Source organism: Lactuca serriola, chromosome 3, assembly GCF_051521515.1.
Source record: "Lactuca serriola cultivar US96UC23 chromosome 3, Lser_US96UC23_V15, whole genome shotgun sequence".
NCBI classification, from domain to species: Eukaryota; Viridiplantae; Streptophyta; class Magnoliopsida; order Asterales; family Asteraceae; genus Lactuca; species Lactuca serriola.
The window spans coordinates 167890734-167904085 of record NC_136410.1 but is presented as its reverse complement, the minus strand read 5'-3'; positions in this window follow the sequence as shown (position 1 = coordinate 167904085).

Sequence of the window (13352 nt, the reverse complement as noted above, 5' to 3'; positions counted from 1 at the left end):
TCAAACTTATACGGAAAAGTCTGAAAATTTACTGTGATTGTTATAACTTCTATTGACTTGATAATGTTCGTACATAATGGAAATTTCGGGTTGTCACAGTTCCACAGTGAAAACATGTCTTTTTATTCATGTAGGAATTGTTTCTTCCTGCCCCTGGTGGCATGCCCTTGTCTCTAATTGTTTCCACAAGCATACTTGCAACAGCCACTTTGTTTCACTTGATTTGGTGGTCTGTATTTCCTAACAACAGGTCTAGAAGTAACTGAGTTAGAAGAAATAGATTCAGAGTTCGAGGAGTCATTAGTTTGTTTAATAGTGTTCTCTTGGTTCTCATCTTCCACTACTTTACCTGCACAAGAAGTAGAATTATCAAAAACGTTCACCTTAATATTCGTAGTTGGCCTAGATGATTCAGTCTTAACAGAAGCAGGTACAGGGGTATGGCCACATTGAGTAGGCATTTCTTCCTTGTTGGTCTCAAGCGGTGGGTTATAGTTGTCATTAAAGGGTGGTGGAATGCTACTATACCCTAGACCCTTGTTTTGATTATCTTTGAATTTTAGTTGTTTTTCAATCATGGATACAACTACTTCACTTGACACATCAAATTTCTTAAAGTTGAATTCACCATCTTTATATTTGGCTTTTAATGCATCAATTTCGGCAGTCGTGTTAGCAAGTTGTTCCTTAACATATTTATAATTTTCACATTTATTGCTATATTCTTCTTGAAGTTTTCGGAAGTCCTTGATTTTGGCGTCTAGTGGTTCTTTTAGGGGTTTTTAGGCCTTCCTAAGTGTTATTTTAGGTCCTCATTTTCTCTTTTTAGCAAATCATTTTATTCACGGAGAAATTTAATTGTAGCTTCACAAGTTTTTGAACATGAAACTTCGTTGACCGGAATGTTTGAGGAACTCATTGTTTATGAAAAATGCCCTTTGACTAAAAACTCAAAAGTCAACCTTAAAAGTCAACCTTAAAAGTCAATCTTAAAAAGTCAAACTTAAAAGTCAAACTTAGAAGTTATACCGAAATGCTAAAAGTAAAAATTTGAAGGTTAAACGAAAAAGTCAAAGTTTAAAGTCAAAGGTCAAACTTGAAAGTCAAAGTCAAAATATTAAAGTCAAAAGTTATAAATGAAAGTCAAAAATTAAAAACCAAAATTTTGTGTTGAAAATGGAATTTTAAAATTCAAAAAATTGAAATTTGTGTTGAAATTGTCAAAATTGCGAAATTAAGGTCGAAGTTGTAAGTCCATATGAATCAAAATCGGGAAGGAAAATAACATCTCGCAAGATAGATGAGTTGGTAAGGCGGGGGTTGATGATACACACACAAATTACTATTCATCTGAAATGTCTGTCACTATATATAGGGACCACCTAGCCACAAACACTCCAACCGAAAACACCACCTCAACCGCAAACGTTAGGCTATTTTCGGTCCTAGACCGAAAACTATAACTGTCTAGAAAAGTAAAGTATAAACCAATATTTTAGACACAACAATCACCCTATAGAAATTTATGATATTTCTTTGTGATTGAAAGTGTAAAAAGTAATCAGTATATATTTAAAATGTTTAGTGATGTAAAGCCATACCAAATTGGCGAAGAAGTCACTCGATAACAATTTTATTTTTGCAAAGTTTATAAGAGAATATTTTCCAAGCTTCTCAACCTAAAAAAACAGACAATGAAGAATAAGATTAACGAAGTTTGTTATCTATATCATAAAACTAAGACTACATTACATAAATAATCTTGTGGTATGACAAAAAAATTTATGGTCAGGAACCCTTTCCCTTCCTTTTTTAACCATTATTATCCCTATATTTTAAATTTCTTTGCATCCATCCATCATCCTTAATCAGTGTAACATGACTAATATGCCCTTATGTGATGTTTTAACCTCTTTTGTTTATTTGTTAATAGATAAGGGTATAACAATCATTTTACATCAATTAGGGACGGTGGATACAACAAAATGAAACCAAATCGATGAAAAAGGTTTAAAACGTCACAAGGGACCCAAACCAAATCCATAATTTTGGACACAACATATACCATTACTTCAAAAAGTTTGGAGATCGGAAATCTTTTAGCTTTGAACATTAATGATGTTATGGGTAGTCGGCATGTGCCCTTAAAACAAAAGGAGCAATCAAGTGGGAGTATCTTAGCTTCAAACCAACTGAGATTTCAAATAAGAAGAACTGATGTTGCTCATTCCTTAATAAAAGAAAGACATTCCTAAGCAAAAAATATGAACAGTTTAAGGAAAATTAAGTAGCAAAAAAGTTTGGAGATTGGCAATCTTTTAGCTTTGAACATTAATGATGTTGTGGGTAGTCGGCATGTACCCTTGAAACAAAAGGAGCAATCATGTGGGAGTTTCTTGGCTTCAAACCAACTGAGATTTCAAATAGGAAGAACTGATGTTGCTCATTCCTTAACAAAAAGAAGACATGCCTAAGCAAACAATATGAAAAGTTTATAGAAAATTACGTAGCAAAAGAAAGTCTATATGTGTATGGGGGTACTAAGTGGGTGAGAGAAAATGAGAAAATATAGCTTTAAAGCAATTAGAAAAGAGAATACATGTGAAAACCCTTGAATTATTACACTATTTTTTGTGTCAAGGAGTGAAACACCTGATGTTGGAAGTCAATTGACATGATTTGCATGCCCCTAAAACAAAATTCATGATAGTTGTGATAATTATGTGTGAGAGAGATATTTGATGCATGAAGAGCCACAAAAAGGAAATAGGAGAAAATTACAATGGACTTTATCACAAAACTGCCCAAGACTCGTAGTGGTTATGACACTATATGGGTAGTGGTTGACAGATTAACTAAGTCTTCCCATTTCCTACCAATCAAGGAAACCGAAAAATAGAAAAGCTGACAAGAACATATCTCTGGGAAATTGTCAAGCTTCATGGAGTGCGAACTTATATTATCTCGGATAGGGATAGTAAGTTAACATCAAGGTTCTGACAATCACTTCACAAATCCCTGGGAAACCCGCTTGGATATTAGCACAACTTACCACCTACAGACTCATTGTCAAACTAAACGAACCATTCAGACCCTAGAAGATATGCGCCTGTCTTGTGTAATTAACTTTGGAAATTCTTGGGATACTGATTTCCTATTGATTTAGTTTTAATATAATAATAGTTATCACACCAGCGTCAAAGCAGCACCACTTGTAGCTTTATACCGACTCAAATTTCGATCATCTATATGTTGGGCAGAGGTTGGGGATACCCAACTGGCCCGAGCACACACAAATGGCATGCTACGTACTGGGCCAAAGATAATCCATGAAACGACCGAGACGATCATTCAAACCAAGGATCGACTTAAGACAGCACGTGACCATCATAAAAGTTATGTTGATATAAGGTGTAACCTGTAAGTCCCTTAAGTGCAATCTAACCAGTGATCAAAGACAAATCAAGATGATAGAAACAATAATGATTAGAAGGAGAAGAAGCAAAGATATTTCCAACAATGCACACGTTGAATTAAGCAACAAACATTGAGTACCCTTGGAACACACACAAACACGTCTAACACGCCAACTGACCAACCACGACTCTGACACATTCTGGCACTGTATATAGGGATTGACCGGCCGTGAACTTGTTCACGGCCGGACACACATTCATGGTCGTACATCCATTCATGGTCGTGAACACCGTTACAACCGCAAACAATACTAAAACACCCATTACAAGACAAAGACCCTATTAAGACCTATACATATTGATGCCTAGACCAAACCAACAAATTATGACCTAAAAGTCTCTCCCTTGGTTATAGCTAGCATAGATTCAGTCTTTTTCAACCATCAGCACATTTGATCTCCCCATAGCGCCCAACCACATCTTTTAATCAATAATCTCGATGATCATGCCTATGAACTCCTTGGCAGCAGGTTCCAAAATCTCCTGATTGCATATAATTTGATGTGCAGATAAGGTATTGATGTCCCTCTCACCAAATTGGAGCAATTCCTTCTTATCGACTAGATGAAAGACACCATCTTTGAAATTGATAAGTGCAGTGGTCGTGGCTTCATCGTATACCCAATATTGCATGTCACGCAACGAACCATCACAAAAGTGTTTAACAATAGGAATCTTTTTCAGTTGCTTCGTTGGAGGCCAGATAACGTTATTGAAAGACTTATTGGTGATCGGGTCATACACTCCTTTAGCCGTCTTCAAGAACGATTCGGCGGTATTCATCCTATCAAATCTGATCCTCACTTGGTTTTCCAAGAAGTTTTTAAAATCAGTCGCACGAGGATCATTGGAGGGATTGGAAAAAGAAGCTACAGATAGTTAGAAAGGTCCACCTTGGTGAGTGAAGAAAAATCATTATGATCCTTGTAGTATTCCTCATTGTTGCTTTTCCTTTTCACCAGCTAACAACTAAGACTTTGATGAAATCCTGAAATCCGAATCCCTGACCGGTCACCATATTTGTGCTTGCACCTTTTCTTATCTAGCTCGGACACTATTAGTTGAGGATGGTCTCCATGAAGATTTTGATCATAATTCTTCATGAAGATCAACCTTCCCCTTTTCTATGATGTGACCTGCCTCCCACCTCTTTTGATTGTAATTCTAGATGGGGCTTGCTCTGGTTCTGTTTCAAAACAAAGTGGTTCTGACTGGGGCGTTGTCAACAGGCTGATCAAAAATTGATGTATTGGATCGGGCTGGTTGAGACGTCTGGGTAGCAATTGGGCCTTCAAATGTGGTCTTAAATTTATCACCGAATCCAGCAATAAGCTTATTCTTTTGGTCAAAGTATCCAACCTTCAACGCACAAAGATTTACTTGCAGAGTGGAGATATGTTTTGTCTTTAAAACGAATTCTTCTTCCAGTTCAGAAACTCAAACATCGAGACTTCCGATTAGAACATCCTTTTCAATAAGTTTTTGATTTAGAACTCTAATCTCTGCTTTCAGGTCAGCGATCGACGGGTCCGCTCCCCCTATATTTCCTTCTCCTATAGATATTCATTTTCCATGAATAGAAGGGTCTGAATCTTATTGGGCTAGCAACTTGGCAAGCCTCTCAGAGGCAATGTCATGCGCAGGTTGTGAAGGAGTGGAACCCCAAGGAGCTGAAGAGCTCCCAACTTCTTGAGAAGATCGAACAGAACTTGGGTCTTCATGGGCTGATAGAATGGTTATAACAGTTGCAGTGGGTGGTTGTACCGGTGGTGGCTATTCCCTTATTAGCACTCCCGGCCTGGGATCAACTCCTATTCTTTTCAAAGTACGCTGGGAGGCTTGTGCCATTATTGGATCACTCTCAGACGCCAATGATGTTGGAATTTCAACATTAAGGGGAGGAATCCTTGAAGTGGAATCCATAAGATTTGAAGCGTCGACCGTCTGAGTTAAAGTAGGAGGCATTGTCTCAAGAACATTTTCAACCCCCTCCATCTTCGTTGCAGATTGTGCAACTTCATTGACGTTGTCAAAGAAAGCATCAACGTCTTTTGCGTTCAATGTTATTTCATCATCCTGCTCAAACCCAATAATCAGATCATCATTATCATAACCGGTTATATCACCACCAAGACCCTACAATTCATCATCATCAACTTATGTATCTTCATCATCATTACCCTCATCAATAGTAATAGGCACATGCTCTTTAGCCAGTATCGCCACAGGAGGAACATGCCCATCCTCATCCTCGAAAGCGGTGATCACATCATCTTCAGTTTCCATTGGATATGATGAGCTTTCAGTTTCAGTGGAATTACTAACTTCAACAAATTGGCCGAACTTCACATTTGGATATTTTCTGTGGAACATAAATTTTTCCTTCCTGTTCTGCTTCATAAGTCCAAAGGTGCTAGAACCCATGGATTTCAGGTCAAGAGTCTCTCCCCTTTTTCCAATTTTCGGGTATTTGTCGTTGAAAATCATCTGAAGGAATCTCAGATATATGAGAAATTTGTCTTTTCGTTTTTCCTCGACATTTCCCACCATCTCGTTCAGGATGAATCTCGAAAAATTGAAGTCAAGTCTTGTAGCCAGAGCAACAACTGCACCCGTATTCAGTAACGAGACCTCATCAGTCCCGAATCTCCTTCCGGAGATACAACTGACAAATACATAAACCAAGAATCTCCAGTAGGGTGGCAACGGTTTCTTGATCGTTGGAGGAACACACCCTCATAACCCATACATTCAATGATTTCTTTGGTTTGGATTATAGATATTTCAGTTGGAAATCATGACTTGTCATTGATCTGTAGAACCTCACGGATGACTTGTTCAGACACAACAGCCTTCCTTCCATTCACAATAACTTCTAAAGAGACTTCATCATTTCCTTTTTGGATAGGAAGTGAGAGCATAAGGCAAGCAACATTTTTCAGTCTATGAACCATGGACTTGAAATCGCTGTGTGCAGCAGGTGGATCTAGTAGGAAAACTGCAACATTGTGATTATCTGAGAATTTCAATTCGGTCATTTTGAACTGCATAAACCAAGCCCAGTGAGAAAACAAATGATTTAAGAAATTAAATATTAAGTTTTCACATTATTCAATTAATTAGGCTTTTGATTTGATTTTAAAATTGCGTTTATGGTCAAAAGAGGGTTCACGGCCGTAAACAGGTTCACGACCGTAAACGGGTTCACGGCCGTGAACGCTTCATGGGTCGTGAAAGGCTCAATAGTTCCAAAAACACTTTTTTCATGAATTGACTATTGAAATGCAGTCGTTTTTGTTTAAGTTTAGCACGATTATGGTCGATTTAGAGGTCCCTACACAAATCAAAGAGCAATTTTGGATTACAAAAACAAAAGATGATGAATCGAGATTTTGAGAGAGAGAGAGAGAGAGAGAGAGTCGGTGAAGGGGTTCACGACCGCAAACAGATAATGAATTGTAGAAGCCTTACAGCCGAGAACCCTTTACTTTTATACCTATGAACCAATCACGGCTCAATAGTGGGTCGCAAATCCAATTTGGGCCGCTTATCCAATTTTCAATTAAAATTAAAAGCATTTTGAGGACATTAAAAGAAATTAAAAGTAAAATAAAATAAAATCAACAAATTAAACTAAAATAATTCTGCTAATTTTTTTAGAAAAATAAAATAAAAATAAAAATGAAAATAAAAGAAAATATCACAAAATCCTTTTTCACCATTTCAGATAAGACTTTTGTGATTTTAGGATTAGAGTTATAGGACAACTTAAATCTGTTTTTCAATACTTCCACCGTCATGTGTAGATCTGGTCAATCGTGGGTATTGTTGTCCACTTAAACATGAAAAATTGTGACAAATTTTGGACATACAACAGGTGACAAGACATTTGACCCTATGATCCTAAATGATATTCCTAGAAGGCCATTTAGCTGATCACGACCACGTATATTGTTTTCCACCTAAATTTAGCAGCGATGTCTACAAACAACCTAATGAATGTTCAATTTTAGATGACCTAGAATATGTTTCCCACAACCTGATATACTCCGGTAATCAAGAACTTCCAAAATACTCCTTACTTTAGATGAGCAGACAATTATTAGAAGGTAAGTCAGATTTAGAATGCATATGTTGTACACCCAGGTCCGATTTTCCAATCGTGCATAGGGAGTAAGCATATGACTAACTGGATAGAGGGATCGAGAAATAGAATGGTGCATATGCTGTATCCCAGGTCGGATCTTCCGATCACACAGAGGGGACAACATATGGCTAACATATAGAAAGAATTGCATAGTTAAGAAGATGCATAGAAATAGAGTTGCATATGTTGCATTCCGGGTCGGATCTTCCGATCACACAGAGAAAGCAACATATGACTAATAGAAAGAAAGCAAGAAAATAAATTTCTACAAATCTACTTTATTGGAATTCCCCAGTCGCCATATCAGTACCAGAATTAAGGACATGCGCCCATACATCGAGGAGACGTGACGCCACACTTCTAGACACAAATTATCTTAATGTAGCCCGCAAATTCCCATATATATATATATATATATATGTATGTATGTATATATCTTACTGCTTAATCTAACCGAGCGTCGTATTGTCAGACCAAACGGATTTATCTAAGTCAGTGTTTGTCAAGTCCTTATAAATGTCAAACTATGTTTAGTCATGTCCATTGAAATCTTTCGTGCCTACTACCGCATCGATCACAGAGTCTAGATATTTCAAGGTTGGTACCTTATACAAATTAACATTGTCTGTTATCACGGAGTTGATATTACTTCCCAATACATCACCTGCAGACAAGACTAACATGAGATACTGTTTTTTAAAATTTTCATTTTCTGAAAAAATAAAAACAAAAATAACACTATTTTTGGACTTTTTTGATTTTCTAATTTTTTTTTGTTTATTTCTCCCCGTAAATTTATGCATAGGGGAGAATGAAAAATAAATGTGCAAATTTAAACTACCTAAAACAAAAATTAGTCCTCAAAGCGAATCATTTTAAGAAAACCAACCGGCACTTCGAATCGAGCTTTGTTAAACGGTTTTGTGAACACATCTGCCACATTATTAGCAGTGGGAACCTGTTCTTACCGAATGAGCGAGCGATCATAACAATCTCTGATGAAATGAACTTTGATGTCGATGTGCTTGGTTTTGGAATGCTGCACAAGATTTTTAGCAATCTGGATCGCAACGTTGTTATCATAGAATATTGGAGTGTCAAGAAAATTCAAACCATAGTCCATTAATTGATGTTGAATCTAAATGACTTGAGAGAAAAAGGCAGAAGAAGCAACGTATTCCGACTCCGCAGTTGAGGTTGAGACTGTATGTTGTTTCTTGCACTTCCATGACACCAGACGGTCACCTAAGAATTGACACCCTTAGACGTTGATTTCCTGTCAAGTTCACAACCTCCATAATTGTTGTCAGCGAATGCATATAAATCAAAATCGGAATTTTTAGGATACCAAAGACCCAATTTTGGGCTTCCTTTGAGATAGCTAAAGATTCTTTTAACAACAATAAAATGAGAGAGTTTAGGATTAGCCTGATATCGTGCACATTGACAAACTGCGAACATGATGTTCGACCTGCTCACAGTTAGATACATCAGGGATCCGATCATCAATCTGTACTCAGTCCGATCTACGGATTTGCCTTCATGATATGGAGACAATAGGGGTCGTTCAGCCATCGGCATCAAGGCAGCTTTGCAATATTTGAACCCAAACATCTCAAGCATGTCTTCAACGTATTTTCCTTGATGTAGCAGGATTCTAGTTGAGCTTTGACATACTTGCAAACCCAAAAACATTATCATCTCCCCCAAGGAACTCATCTCGAACCTCTTCTTCATAATCGTATCGAACTCCTTTGCAGAGCTTTTGGCTTGTTGACCTGAAGATGATGTCGTCAATATAGATTTAAACAAGGATAAGATTGGCATCTATATGCTTTATAAACAATGTATGATCAATTGTGCCTCTGGTGTAACCATGTTCGAGTAAATTATCTGTTAGGGTTGCATACCAGGCCCGAGGAGCCTGAGGTAACCCATACAGAGTCTTGTCCAATTTGTAGACGTGATTCGGAAACTTTGAGTTCACAAAACTGGGAGGCTGATCAACGTAAATTTGTTCTTTTGTAGCTCCATAAAGAAAGGCAATCTTAACATCCATCTAATAGACAATAAACCCCATGTAGGAAGCATACGCCAAAAAGATACATATAGCTTCAAGGTGCGCTATAGGAGCATACACCTCAGTGTAGTCAAGTCCTTCGATTTGCAAAAACCCACAAACGATCAAACGTGCTTTGTTCCGCACTATGACCCCACGATAGTCCTGTTTGTTGTGAAACACCCAATGGGTATCCAGTGACCTCTTTCCTTTGGGCAGTTCAACCAGCTTCCAAACCCCTAATTTCTCGAAGTGATTTAACTCTTCATGCATTGCATCAACCTAACTAGGCTCATTCAGCACCATTTCAACATTCTTTTGCTCTATCTATGAGATGAAGCAAGAGTAGAGACATGTGTTTACATCACCACTCTGACTTCTCGTTCGAACACCATCGGCTGGATCACTAATAATGTTCTCTATGGGATGATCGTGTTGTAGTCGGGTAGGAATTTCGTGGATGATATTATTAAGTGAGACAGGAAGGTTGTTGATGTTGATATGTCCGTCATTTGCTGAAACAGCAGCCTTAGGCGATTCAGAATCGTGAGAGGTGCTGGCCATGTACTAATTTTCAATTGGAACGGGAACGAGAAGCTCCATGAAAGTTTGAGTGGCAGCGGAAGTGTCTCTGGTCATGAACTCTCTTTCAGCGGGAGTGAGTGGAGTGGATTCATCATCAATACTAACTCTTTGAGTAGGATAATCTGAAGAAGTACTTGGAGTAGAGTCATTCTCCCGAGGAGTTATGGGAGGCACTTGAGGTGGTCTGTACACAACATCTTCCTCTTCATCTTCAATAACAACCGTCGAACCAGAGCAGGAACCTGGCAAATCATCCGAAAACACATTAAACGATTTAAACAAAGAAGCATAATCAAATAACCAATCAGTTCCGACTGTGGCATCTGTTTCATTTTCCTCCAGCCAACGAACATCAAAAGATTCCAAGATCTGTTGTACGTGCAACATATCCCACAAAGTAACAATCATCGAATTTAGCGTTGAATTTGGGGTTGGATTCAAGGTGAAAAAGGGTGCAAGGACATCTAAAGATGCGGAAGTAAGCAACTGACGGTTTGTGATTGTGTAGAATTTCATATGGGGTCATCATCTGAGCTTTTTTGATCACCAGTCGATTCTGAACGTAGCAGGCAGTGTTGATCGCCTCTGTCCAAAAGAAGACCGATAGTTTAGAATCACACAACATTGTCCTTGCGACGTCCGTTAGAGTTTAGTTCCGCTGCTCCACAACACCATTTTGTTGAGGTGTTTGAATGGTACTATACTGACGCACTATCCCTATTTCTGCGCAAAACGGATCCAAAACTACATTCTTGAATTCTGTACTATTATCCGTTCTGAGCGCTTTCACCTTCTCGTTAGTCAGACTCTCAATCATCACCACCAACTTCTTGATTAAATCTGAGATCCCACTCTTGTTGGATAAGAAGAAGACCCATGTGAAACACGAGAAGTCATCTATCACAGCCAAGTAGTAAGAATTTTTGTTGATACTGAGGACATTGACAGGACCAAACAAATCCATGTGCAATATTTGAAGAACCTTGCTGATTGAATTAATCGCCTTTGGAAAATGGGTTGTCTACGATGTTTACCCTGAGCACATGCCACACATTTTTCAAAGGTGATGCAGTCTCTAATTGGAAGGTCACACATGATCTCATTCTTCGCAAGACGAATCAGGTTCTTGGCGTTTGCATACCCGAGACGACGATGCCAAAGCATCGCATTATGTTATGAGACTTTAGAGAAAAGGCACATGATTTGTTCCAGGATATCATGATTCATGTCAATGATGTAAGTGTTCCCGTCTCCTTTTGGCTTCATCAATATCCAATGTTCAAGGATGATGATACCGGGCTTCAATATAAGACATTCTTTATCGGTGAAGTGAGTTGAATAGCCCTTGTCACAGATTTGAGACACACTCAATAGGCTATGCTTCAACTCGGGAGCGAAATTACCATTCTCAAAACTCAGCACTCCATTGGTAACGTTTCGTTTTTGCATGATCTTTCCGCCTTCACCTCCCATGAAGGAAACTTCACCCCGATTAAAAGTCTGAATGTCGTGCAGCTGGGATATGTCTCCAGTCATGTGCCTGGAACAACCTCTGTCGACGTACCAAGGTCAGGCGACATTCCCCCGCAGCTGTTCCTACACAATGTGCGAGATTAATGAGATTTAGAAACCTAGGTCATAACATCATTGGGTTTTCTCTTGTTTACAACAGATTTTTCCTTTTCAAGTTTTGACTTTAATTCACTACTAGAAGCACCATTTGAAGATTGTGATGATTGGACATTTTGGTTCTTGGGCACCCATTGGTAATTAGGTTTTGAAACATTTACATGTGTTTTTGAAATGTTTTTCTTTTCTTTTGAGCATTTGGATTTTTGGCTAGGATTAGTCGAGGATCCAAACGTTGTCTTTGACGATATCGATCTTGGCTTGGCCGCATTCGATTTCGTCAAAGCACATGTGGCTGTTTTGTTGAAAACCTATTTATTCCTTTTAAAATCAGCCCATTTTCTTTCATTGTTTACATGCCAATCATCAGCACGAAGATGAGATCTTGAGGACTTTCTCGTGAGAGACCTTCCTCGTGACTCATTTTCTCTTCTTGGTGCAAAAAATGAACACCTGAACGATTAGGACAATTGCAACTTATATGTCCAGCGGTTCCACAGTTAAAACATGTTTGGTTTTTAGCACAAGAACTGGTACCGCTCTTTTTTGGTTTGTTTTTCGTATCTACTCTCTTACTCTTTCCACATGTACAAGTGCATGATTCAGGTTGCGTGACATGTGTAGATGTAGTGTGTGTGTTAGTAACAGAAACATCAGAATTATTTGACACTACACCACACGCAACATCTGAAGCATCAGAATTAGACACATAATCATCACCAATCAAAATATATGTTTTAAGAACAGAAACAATATTGTCTAAAACAAAAACATTATTTTTCATAACTGAATTATTATTTGCACTACTCTCTCCAGACTCATGCTTTCCTTGACTTAGAGATGAATCCGCATGGGAAGTAGAAATGTTAGTATCTTTTTCCCTAACACTACTCTCTGTCACGTGTATTGCAAATTTACCATACACAAGAAATGGTTCTCTGTCCATCTCCTCTTGGGTCAAAGGTAGAGTAGTATAGTTGTGATTGAAAGGAGGAGGGACACACTCATATCCTAGACCTACTTGTTTTCGGTCTTTCCATTTCATTTGTTTTTCAATCATAGTTTGAATCTTTTCACTTGACATATCGAATTTCTTGAAGTTAAAATCTGCATTTTCAAAAACAGATCTACAATATGTCAAGTTCTTCAATTACAACAACAAGTTGTTTCTTAATGTAATTATAGTTCTCACACTTGTTACTGTATTCCTCCTATAATTTCCAAAAGTCATATTTAAAAACATGCATTTTTAATGTATATTCATATTATGTTTTGCATATGCAAATTAAAAAATATATATATGTGCACATGTACATACATACATTTTTTTTTTTTAATTTTTTTTGCAATTCTCTTATGTATGCATATACAAATAAAAAATTTGTTGATTCATTCTCCCAATTTACTTCTTCATTGATATTCTCTCTCTCTCTCTCTTTCTCTCTCTCTCTCTCTC